Consider the following 12,796-nt stretch of genomic DNA (forward strand, 5'->3'; position numbering starts at 1 on the left):
TCCCATAGTCCAGTAGTATGCTCTTTACCATTTAGAATGACTGGTACCTGAGAAATGCAGACTAACCCTGGATGCATGATACAGCGGTAAGGTGGTTGTGCAAAAACGAGAACATTTTGTGGCCTATTAGTGTTCCCCAACTCTAATCCGTCTGAGAACAAGATCACTACCTATAACAGCAGTAGCAATGAAAAGACTTCTGGCTACAAAATCTAAGTTGCATAATATGTGGAAGTTATATTGTTTTTATAACAATTTAATCTCAAGTATTATCTATGTACCTGATGATAGACACTCCCACCCCTGACAATAGCTTAATCCCCTATATGCAGGCTCTACAAGCAGAACACATCTTCATGGTGGAGTTTACAAAAACATATTTTAGTTTCATGAAAATTCAATTAAACAACAGAGTGCCATTATCTGTTTACTGGCAGACAGGCATTCCACGTTAGTTCAGATCTGCTTTGCTGAGCTGTGTTCAATTTCTCAAAGCATTTGACTGTTTCATTATGAGGTTTCACCAGAGACCCCTGGCTCCAGCACCATGGCACAGAAAATGGGATGCACAACACCTGCTGCTCTCCACATTTTGGATGCTGCTGCTCAAAATCTACCCCTGCTCTCCATAGAAGCTGTTTACAAGTATTTCAAAGGTTAGTATAGCTTCGTGTATATATGGTTTGTAGTATATAGTTCTCATCTAGGCTGCTGTCTCCCTCCATCCCTTTTTTACCATGGAAAATTGAAAATTAACTGTAGTGGCTTTGCTTTCACCACACTTCAGTCAGAATGCCCAAAAGTCACCAGCAATGCTATTTTAGACTACATTATACATGGTAATATAGTCTTTACATCCTGGTGTAACTTCCAACCATGAAGGATGGCACACAAGGCCACCCTGTCCCTGCACAGCACAGCTGGCATGGCACACACTGATGGCACAAGGTACATCTGATTTAGTTGTCATTTAAACCTGAAACTCCTGATGGAGCCAGAAAAGGCCATGATCCTGGAGATGTTTCAAGTGGGCTGTGCCTCCTCCTTGATGCAGACAGGTCTCAGATCTGAAAGGTCATGCACAATTACCCTAGAGTCCTTGACTCTGAATCTCCAAATAACGACCGACATTAGGTAGGCTCTCCTCTTCCCTGTGACAACTTTCAGGACTTGATTTCAGTGAAGTACAAGATTTGTCCTTCAGAAGTACTGGCTAAAATGAGAGCTGGGACTTAACATGGAAAAAATACAACATTCATTCTTAGAAATTAAGTAGCAGAATGCAAACTGCTAGGGGGGAAAAAAAATACACTAAGAATGCCTCACCCTGCAGGCCATCTAACCATTTCCAGACTATATTTTTATTCAATCCATTGTTTGGAAACTCTCTAATTAGGACAGAACCTCCTGCTTTGTGACAGTGGAGCGTGTAGAGACTGGCACGGGGAATCAGTTTGTATTGTGATTCCACTGTATATTACAGTTGTTATATCATGCTTGTGTTGTGATTTCAGCATAGTGCTATATCGCTCTTCTAAAAAAAAATCCAGTGTAATGTCAAATATCTACAAGTAAGTAAATCTCATATTAAAGCATTAAACCTTCCTGCCATCTCAGACCTGGTGGATAGACCGGAGCCTGTAGGTTAGGACAGACAGCCACCAAGTCTCCTTGGTACTACAGGGCCCACAAGCTCCAACTGGCCTACAAGTCACTGACCTCCTTGTCCCTGTAGCACCAAGGAGACCTGGAGCAAGCAGGATCCAGACAGACAGAGGTGAGCAGCTGCTGTCCTCTGGGTAGCAAACTGAGGAGGATCTTTGCTGAACCATGGACCAGATCATTCAGCTTGGCAGGAAAAGGCAGCAGATTAAGAAACAGGACATCTAGGATGTTGTCTTTGGCACGTGAATCATTGCTGGTGCTCATGCAAATGATGACATGGTGGGCCCCGTGGAGCAAAATGACGGAGTTGTTAACCCACAGAGGTAGGCCCACTGGCATTCCCATTCTCACCCTCCTTGTGCACAGGCAAGAGGTCTGGTCATTCATACAATGAATGTATTAAGATCACTGTGCAATACCAGTGGTCACGAGGGCTGGTCTGAACGAGGGTGGGCAATATCACCAGGCAACACACCCTCTCCTTGGAAGAAGGCTCAGAGGAGATGGGCACAGGTGCTTATGAAGCTCATGTTATGAGCTATTTACAGTGATAATCGGATTACATCCATGTTAACAACAGGATAGTGCAGCATTATACTGCTATAATGCTAAACTGCATTGCAAACTACGGACATAGAGAAGCTAATAGTTTGCCTTTTCCCTGTTATTGAATGACATCTACACTGTAAGAATGCCAGCCACAGTGAGTCATGAAAAGAGCATCAGTCAGCATAATTTTCAGGCTCTATCCCTTTTTCTGTAATAAGCAGAAGCAGTACTTTGGAAATTTCTCTTTTCTTTTGGGTTGGTAGATTTTTTTTTTTTCCTAGGTCTTTACAGTTTCACCTTCATTTCCCTCATGCTGATGCTGGTTTCAGTTTTCTCATTATGACTGTATCATTGAGTCTCTTACCAATTTCTTGGTATTGCAGATACCAGCATTTCAGCTTTCAGAGTCTTGCTTCTGATGACGAAAAAGCATTTTGCCTTTAATATGCTTAAGATCATCTGTAATCAGATCACTGGGTCATTTGGCTGAATTAATGGAAACAGAAGTATATGAATCTGAGAAAGCACAACAAGCAAGGCAGAAATGCACACAGTAAGTTAACACCACTTCTAGCATCCATTTCAGGCAGTATATTATCCATATTATCTTCCTACTCTTTTTGGTTTGCTTTGACACAGATTGTGACCATCAAATGGTATATAAGGCATATGCTGTTGTTTTTAAGCATAAGCATATGGACACTTATGTAATCTTATTTAGCGCTAGTTTGTAATGATACTATAAATGCTTGGGGTTTTGGCCAAATTTCCCTGAACTTCTGCTGTCCTGTTTTTAATGTAAAGCAGAGAGATATGCAAGAAAAGAAACTTGAATATATCCCTATTTACACCTCTCTATTTCTGGAAAATATTGAATCATGATTGTATTATACTAATAAAACAGGGTTGGATTATATTAATTTATTAGTTATTTGCTAAATTACTTAACAGTGAACTGAAAGTAGCTAGTATGCTCGTTTAATTAGTTGGCCAGCAAGTAAATGCTATCCACTTGAGAGGAGGGTAGACTAAGATGTTTAAAAATGCTTGAACTGTCCCCCAATTGAGGTGATGTTATAGCAGCCATGAAAAGGAACATGTTCTCTGTCATACAAGTACAAAATTCTTTTGTTTCTGCTCTTGGTCCAAATTCCATTTTGACAATTCATTGTTCATTATTTCTCTTCCACTACTGGAGTGTCAAGAATAAAATTCATGAGCGTATAAACCAATGTCATAATTGCTCAAGCTTTTACTGCAAAATCTGCAAAATAAGTGATTTGTTACCGATTTGAGCATGTTCAAACTGTATCTTTTAGGAAGCAGTGATTATTTGCGTAACACCAGATATACTGATTTAATTACTTCCCCTGTGAATCTTACGATCTGCAGTGACCTGGCCCTTACAAGAAAACTTTTCTAGGCACAAGTAAGATTGAAGTCAAGAAAGGTGTAGAACATACTCTATACAGAAATAGCCTAAAACTGAATTGTTAGTTTCTTGCGTTTGAAACTAAGCATTTTTGTAGTCATTAAGATAAATCGAAGTATTTATTTATTTATTTATTTTCTGTTCTTTTCTTCTGTAAAAGTGACTAGCAATTATGTCTTTGAATATAAGTTGGTTTTTTCTCTGACCACTGCTTAGAGACCTGGTGCATTCAGTTTTTTAGGAACACTAATACAGCTTTGGGCAGAAGCACAGACTGATGACTTGGCACTTGGCGTATTAGAGACAAACTGTTCAGTTGTGGCCCTAAATTTTAGTTCAACCAGTAAACAGGCACAGCATGGACTTTGCTGATTAAAAGCAAAACTAAAAAAACTGAAGCTAGATTTGACAATGTTCCAACTTGTAACAAGCTCATCACGTGGGATTCTGTTTCCTTTTACTTTCAGCTCCTGATAGCTATTGGCTTCAGGCATCCCAATACAGAATAGTACTGTTTCATTGTGGGGTATTTTTTTTCCCTTGGAGGGGTTTATTTCCTCCTCTCAAGTTCCTGGACAGACTTAATACCCCTGCACAAAATTTAAGATGTTTGCATCTTACCAGTTCTTTGCTTCACTGCTCATGCCTTTATCAGCTAGGAGAACCTACTCTGCAAGCCTTTGCTTATGCAAGTACTCTCAGTGTGAGTAATCAGAGTCACTGGAACTATGCATGTGTGATGAGTAATGACACAGGTGAGGATTTCCAGGAGGTGGCTGCAGGTATATTGCGTATCTTCACATTCCCTTGGCTATTTTTGTATCATATATACTCTTGTGTGTCCTTTCTTCATGCATTGTCTGAATGTACTTCAGGCAGCATTGCTCTGTATTACAAAAGGCAACACAAAGTTAGTAATCAGTTTCTTATCATTAACTTCAGCTCCTCAAGAAATGCCTTTTTAAATGTGCTTTACTACTTAAAAGCAGTATAAATTTGTTGCAACAGTTAACTTGCTTTCAGTATAACATGATTTGCAGTAGTTAAACTAGTACAAGATCTTGAAGGAAAACTTGAAGGTAGGAATTTCCTTGCCATGAGACATTTCTCAAATTACTGCAATCTTCTCTACTAATAGTTTGGGGTATTTTAGAATTTTTATGTTCTAGATTTTCCCTAAATTAGAAAACTACAAAGTTTCAAGCTTGCTAGGCCAGAGAAATCTGTTTCTAGAACAAGTGTATCTCATTGATTTCTGATGGAAAGCTTGCATCTGTGTGTGACAACAGCATTTGACTTCAGATGACAAAATGCTGAAAAATCCTCATCTGAAATTCCCAGTGTCAGACTGTTTAGCCAGATATGATGGGATGGATTCATCACTGTAATCAACAAAAAGTGAGAAAATGCTGGTGGAAAGTCTGTGGTCAGCATGGAAATTGAATATAGCAAAGCTAAGCCTGTAATCAACAGCTAGACTGACCAAAGACCTTTCTCCTCGTGTTCTTCCATTTATGGGTTCTGTTGCATTAGCTGACTACAGGAATTTAGCACAGGTTAAGATGAACACAGAATAACAGAAGGTCAGAAAAATGTAATCATCCTCTGAAGTTTAGACATTGAATATGGCCGAATAGTAGTTTTTGTCTGTGAAAAAAAATTACTGATTAATCCCTGAGCCAAGAGTGTAGTAAAGTCTTATATTTTCCAAGGCAGCAAGATATGTTCATTGACACTAACCTACCTATCATCTTCCTGCCTGTGTTATCTAGAAGAAAATTGTTAATAATCTCTTTTCTACTCCTTAAAAAAAGAGGTTAGTTCTGGAGGGGCAGAACTGGCCTTTTAACATCCGAGATGAATTTGGCTCCAGATTCTGAAGCATCGAAGAGGGATAATTCCCATTTAAAACAACCTTTCTTACGGTTTAGTTGGAAAGCTGCAAACACAGAGAGCTTGGATAGGCAGTAGGTGGCAGACTGCTCCCAGTAATCAGTAGGAAGTTGTGACTCAAGCCTTTAGTGTCCACGGAGCTGTAGTTAAAGGTGATGGAGAGAGAGAAATAAATGTGGAGAGACTCCTAAGGTTCAAACAGACTACCTGCTTTTTATAAAGTGGGATACTCTGGTCAGCACTTGCCAGGAGAGGGGATGTTGCTTCTCTGCACCCTGCATTATCAGTTCCTAAGATAACTGGCAGCTTACCCTGCTTTGCAGCAGTTGGATGACCTTGATCTTGCTTTGGAGGGTTTGGCACTGTTGGCGGTAAGCTAGTGCTCTCATGGGTTTGCCACCTCTACAGAACAATTTGCCTGTAGTTTACTTACTACTTGGAAATCCCTCTTAACTCCAGATACCTGAAGGAGTTTTTTAACCAAAACAGAGTTTAACACGTGAATAATTATGTCTGAAGATGTCTGCAGATAAACCAAGACCTCCACTGCTCTCTGCATACATGTGACATAAATATGTCTAAAGTATTCTCCAAACAGCAGATCATCCCATTAAAATAGCTTCTGTACAGTACCGAAAAATCTGGGATCCAATCTTTTTACAAAGTTTTTTTCATGCTTGCTCTTCCATAAATGATGCTAACCTGGAACAAATCTACTTTTCTCTGTTTAGCAGATTTTTTTCACACTTAAATTCACCTTGAGGTGTTTCCACAATGCCCGGCTGCTAATAATTAATGCACTTAGGGAAACATCTGGTCCCTTTTGTCTCATATGTTACATTGAAAGGGAAGATTGTGGTGCTTCCACAAACTGTCTCTCCCATCCCATTTGTTTTTCATGCCTTTATTTTGCTGACTGTCGAAGGCTCTATCTAATATATACTGAGACATTTCATTACCCATCTAGGACTAGGCTGTTGTATCAAAGTGGAGGACTGCCAAAGATTGTTGAAAACCATGCAACCCAATGGTTGGTAAACACTTGGGGGAGCTGCCCATCCACTATGAGAAAAGATTGGATCTGATTTATGGAATGATATGGTTAGCATTCACCAGATTATCTAGAACTACTTTTGTCACTGGACAAGATTTAAAAGCAATAGAATCTATAAACATAGATTTTCATAATGGAAAAAGCATTATAAAACTACAAAATAACCAAACATTATGGAAATTATATTTTTATTAAAATTATGCTATTTTTAAAATTGTACTTCCTCAGCTGCTTCTATATTTAAGATGGCTTCTGAGACTGATCTTTCAGGCTCTGCTAATGGTTACTGGGACATCACATGGGTATGCAGAAACTTAGTTCTTTTCTTTCTGCTTTCCTTCTCAGGCTGTTTACCATTTCTAGTGCATGCTTTCGTTAGGCTAAGATTATGCTGTTAGTCTTCAAGATATTTTCTCACGCTTGTATCTTCCTTAAAACATGATGGAATAACTTTACAACTTATACATCATGAAACATATGGATGTCTTGAGTTCCTTTCCATTTGCAGTGTTAGCTTGCTATCAGTTCTGCATCAGTTGCTTAGCATATAGATGAAAGATTGGTTTGAGAATGGGGTGTCCAGCTGTGCACAGTTCCCCCTCCTTCCTCCCTCATACACACTTACTCAGACTTAGGGAATTTTTGAGTGATCCTGTCACAGCAAAATTTACTAGGGCTCAACACACATGTAAGCACGTGGCGGAAAACAAAAACATCTCTGAGAAGAACAGAAAGAATAGTTTCAGGACCATCCCAATCATTTCCTGACAGAAGAGCTTGTTTTCAAAAGTGTTAGATTTTATTATTAGAAACCTCTCAAAATCATACTGTTCTATGACCATTCCTATAGTATTTCCAGTTGTCTTAGGATTTGTTTTGAACAGATAAGAGTCTGTAGCATCCTTCTATCTCAGCAATGCAGTTCTTTTAAAATTTATCATGGTTATTTCAGGATATTTGGTCTCTTTCTTGAACAGTCAAGTCCTATCATCATCAAGAACCTTTGTGTTTTCTCTGATAACAAACATACTTAGGACTACATTCCAGAAAGATACTTCATTATAAAATGACATACTCAAGAAGAGTAGGACTGTGTTTGTACTCTCCAAAGTGGCAGTTACTTCACTGAAATAAAGAAGAAAGTTTGTTTAGAGTGCTTAGTCTGCTTTTGATAATGCAAGCTATGGTTATGAAAATCTCCTAGCGTTTTGTTCAGAGATACTTGTCTAAAGCATCAGGTAAATAATTATTAAGTAATTCCAGTCTTGCCTGCAATTCTGCAGAAAATAGGATTCTTCTTAAGGCTCAAGTGAGACAGTCATTAATGACCACAGTACCTCATGGTGGAGAATGGTCATCTTTACAGAGATTAGGTATTCAAATCATAGTGAAACATCAACCAGACAGCCAGACAAACAAAGACAGCTGCAATTCAGCTAATGGCTTTTTTACAATATTCATATTACAGAATGTGTGGTCAGAAAGGGAACGATATAAATTAATAGAGACTGTACTTTAGTACATACAGTAAGGTTGAGTGTGGTAGTTAGAATGAAGAGTTGAGAGGACTCAAAACATATTTGGTTCACATCTGTGACCAAATAGTTTTGGTGACTAAAACATGTAAGAGTAAGCAACAGCAGCTTGTATTTCTCACTACAGTTTAATATATTTGTTGTCCTTCACCTCCATCCTACCAATAGTTCAGAGGTGAGGGCAAATAGCCATACAAGAGAAGACAACTCAAAAATTGTTCTGGAGATAGGCTACCCACCACATAGTGCAGCTTAATATATCCTGTCTTTGCCAACTCCATCTTTCCAAACAGTGAAGTGAAGTGTGAAAAGTGAAGTGAAAATTAGGCTTTCATTTGTCATAAGGAGATTTTCATGAACTTATTTGAAGGGTCTTAACTTACAGACTAAGGTGGTTTTGATCCACATCTTCCTTTACCAAGAAGAGAGTTATCATTTTTTTTGTGCATAAATGGATATTATGCACGATAATCCTTCCACCAGGATATTAGAGAGGATAACACAAGATTCTCATGAAGGGCTGCTTATATCAGTAGCAAATGTTCTTGTCTTTTTACAAGTATAACGTATCTTTGTATTGTTCATTTAACTCTTCTGCCCTGGAGGAGGCAGTCTGTACTGTAAAAGTACTTCTGTATTAATGTCACAAGTGAAGAAACTGTCATACAGCAAACAGTAATTTACTAATCGCATCCATTTTAATCTTAAGTGCATGTGGCTCAAAACTTCTGAACAAAAAGTAGGTTTCTTATCTGCTTCAGCTTTTGCTGCTTCCTGAAAAGCAGCCAGGAGAAGCTCTGAGAATGCCTCAGAATGGAAAGAATAGGGGAGCTCCATTTCCAAGAAGTACTGGAAATGTCCTCGGTCAGCTCAATAGTTCCAGGTATTACAGAATTGTGCTAGTCTTCCTGTAATTCTTGATTCAAATGCTATCAAGACTAGTAGTTGAGAGAATAGAGGACATGTGCATACCTATTTGGGCCTTAATTTACAGGTTTTTGAGTCCATATATCCTTTTAATTCTCATCTTCCTAAAGAAAAGGCTTTATGATCATCCTAGATCTTACAACCTTTATTTCCATATGAGCTAGCAGAATTGCTATGTCCTTTGAAGTCAAGGGCTCCCTATAGGATGAGGGCAAGAGCTCTAGCTGCCATAACCAGACCACAGAGAAATTACCTGGTTTTGACATGGACATGACTTCAGCTAAATATAGAGAAAGAGAGATGGAGCCAGGACAAAAGCCATTTGCCTTTGCCACTATCTATTTTGAATTGATAAATGGTATCTTTCTTCTCTCTATAATTTTTTCAAAAGGTCACAGGAACCTCAGTCTGTAGGATGGGTTAATCTGACAATGTACTATCAGTCTCAGGAAAGGAAGTGGTGTCATTATTCTACTTTAAGAGAAATTACAGAAATTAGCACAACTGGACTTTGGACATGTCTTTTTAACTGTCTTTCCAACTGTACCTGATCTCCTAGATGTCGTCTTGCAGGCCTTGCCAGTGCTAAAATCCCTTTGGAAGTGAAGTTGCCTAGTCATAGAAGAGACCACATAACACAATAGTTAAATGATTTGCTATTATTTCAGTAGCAGCTCATGTTTATTTATTTGAGTGTTGATACTTAGCAACTTCTGATGAAAAAGCATTATTGTCTAAATCAATAAAGCTAGCCCTTCATAGGTAAATGTCCACCTTTCATCTCCATCCTTCTTGATAAGAAATGCTTTAAGGAGTACACTAGTTTCAGCTATTTCATGCCAAGAATACTACCCTATGCAATATTGCTGATATCACCTCAACATGGATTTGTAAGGGCCAAGGTTATATGCCTAAGAATAAGTCAGCCTCTACCCTTGTTATCACTCTCAAATTCCATCACTGTAAATCTTTATTCTTCTTTTTTACAGTAGAATTTTTAGCATTTTTTGTTTGTGGAGAAAAATTTAGAAACATAGCCTTTGTCTCTTGGGGTCTAATCCAAACTGAAGATTTTTTGGACTGAACAGATTTATTTATTTTTTTAGTACAGTGTATTTTTTATTTTGTTTTCTGTATTTAGCACACCTAAGAGAATGTATTTAAGTGAGAAGGAATAATATAATTTGGATCAAATGCCCCTATATTACAGGTACAAATGAGTGCTTCAGATTGAGCCTGTGTTACTCTCAAAGTCAGATAGCTATGCTGTGCTGACCCAGTGTGTGCAATATTCAGGACTGTGAATAAACACATTCCAGAATGAAATAAATTCAGTAAGAGGAGGTCGTTGCAAACTGAACTGAGAAGTGCTGTGTATGCACTGCTACCTACCATATACACCAGAAAACCCTGCTGCAGAGCTGCTAGTTGCAACCGTAATAATTATCGTAGAGGCAGATGATGTCACTGCTAGAGGGCAAATGGAAGAGCTTGATGTCAGTGTTGTTCATGTCAAAGCATCAGTGCTTTAAAAATCTGTTCTTACAGAGCAAACCTGAAGATTCACTTTTGTTTGGAAACTAGGCATACTGAAAGCTTGATTATTTTTCACGCAAATACATTGCAAATGTGAATTGTTTCTTTAATGTACTTTATTGCAGTGCTACAAGTTGCTTGGAGACAAGATATTTTCTAGCCAAATTCAGTCTGTAGATTATACTAAGCAAATTGTAAATACGGTTGAAAAATTAAAAAAGCCACAAGTTTGTCTGACACTTACAACCTTTTACTCCACTGGAGAAATTATACTTAATTTAATCACCGTAAGACAAAGTGTCTTTACTATGAGATTCAGGGCCTACATTACTAACATATTACGTCTTTATTGTACCGTCATTAATTCTGCAGTTACTTCATCTGAACCTATCCATTACATTCTGTGCAACTTGTGTTCACTGGATCCTTTCTAAAAGTGCACACATCTTCAAGTATCACTATCTGTTAAAATAAGGTGTCCCTACAATAAAATTACTTTGTGACAGCTCCTGCCACAGCTAGAATTGCCTCATCTCCTGAAATTCTCTGTAATAGCTTAGACTTGAGTAGCGTAAACCACAAAAGATGTTTCAGACACTTCACATTTTACTTTCTGTCTGGATGTACTTTTTTTTGTAAGAAGCAATCTTGGAAAAAACATGCCCCATTCTACTTCTTGTGGAGTGCAACCAACTGACTTTCTAATATCTCAAAAACAGTTCTTACTGCACATTATCAGTCAATGATACATCTTCACTTGTCAAGCATCTGACTGCCTCTAATAAAAGACATACTCAATCTACACTGAAGTGAGTACCAGCAGCACTGTGGCCATGGTAATACAGAGCTCAGCGTCAGGTAATCACTGAGAGTGTGTGTGTGTGTGTGTGTGTATATATATATTTTCAGGAGCCAGGATCAGTTTTGCAGTTTTGTCCTGAGCTTTTCCCCACTGTCAGTACACTAATAGTAACCAGCTCAGGCTGGTTTCCAAGAGCTGCTGTAACATGCTGTAACACTTTTGACTGCGATATAGACATTCCTTTAAGTTTTTGCACCAAGGATCGGAACTATTAGCTACAATCTGAAGCTTGTACATCCAAACCATCTGATTTAAGGATAGCCTTTCATCTTTTTGACAGCTTTGCCCCAAATTGTTATACAGTAAAACATCCTTACCCTGTAAGAATCAAATCTATCACTTGATTATGATATTTCCTAAACTAGATAAAATGGAAATGTCAGGGATACTAGTAAAAGCTTTTTCCTGAGGGGGAAATACTGCTTCAAAAGGTGAACACCTCAATAGCTGAAGTTTGGAAAGTGCTATATTCCCACAAGGCTTTGATAGTCTGTTTGATTTATGCTATTTAATATCAATCCATCTAACTACATCCCATTTTAAATGTGTAATAGCTGTGATATTGATGGCAGATCTCCTGATCAGTGGTAGATCACCCAAGCTCCTGGGGTCCAAGTTGCAACGCACAGATGTGAATCAAAGTCAGTCCAGAAGCAGCGTATTCACACTGATGTGATGCTACCTATGCCTGATCTAAGTAGCTCCATCTCTCAGCTTTCTCTAGGCTTCTGCACCTCAACAGGACTCAATAGCTTGAGCATGTGATTGCTTATTATATCTGTTGGGCTGAACCTGCTGTTGACACCTGTCTGTATAGTTGACTTGATTTTTAAAAAGGCTTTTCCATGGTAATGTAATTCACAGTATCCTCTGCAGGACTACAGGATAAAAAAAAATTTGATTCAGCCCTTGAAACATGTGATGATAAGCAGTATTTTACACAGCAATGTTAGTGCTTATGATGCTAGTTTATGATACTAGAGAGCAATTATGGAAACATATTCCCTGCCCTTAGGAGCTTACAATCTAAAAAAAATATATTGCACAGAAGAGGTCAACATACAAAAAGCAGAATCATTGTTTTCTTACTTTCAGTGCAAGTCTTGCTAACATAAGGAATTTTGAACAGAGAAAGGAGCTAAAGGAGTTATTGTAAATGAAAATGAAAGGTGATGAACAGAGTGATAGCTTGAGGAATTATTTTAAGAGTGGCTCAAAAAAAATAAGGTTATAGAAGGGACCTGGAGCAGGGCACAGAAAAAATGCAATGTAAAAAAGATGCAGGGCAAAGGATCATTCATGACTGGGAGCTCGGAAAAATAGGAAAGCATATAGCAACAGAA

At 38.3% G+C, this 12,796-nt stretch overlaps 1 protein-coding gene across 1 annotated transcript in view; it reads left to right on the top strand.

Annotated features, from left to right (window-relative positions):
- Positions 1-596: 596 nt before the first annotated feature.
- The window catches only part of CPNE4 (copine 4), a 358,320-nt gene continuing 346,120 nt past the window's right edge, over positions 597-12,796 (top strand). The window contains exon 1 of the mRNA XM_075745652.1: positions 597-656. The gene's annotated coding sequence lies outside the window, so the exon portion shown is untranslated. The remainder of the gene's footprint in view (positions 657-12,796) is intronic.

The sequence above is a fragment of the Balearica regulorum genome, chromosome 2, assembly GCF_011004875.1.
Source record: "Balearica regulorum gibbericeps isolate bBalReg1 chromosome 2, bBalReg1.pri, whole genome shotgun sequence".
NCBI classification, from domain to species: Eukaryota; Metazoa; Chordata; class Aves; order Gruiformes; family Gruidae; genus Balearica; species Balearica regulorum.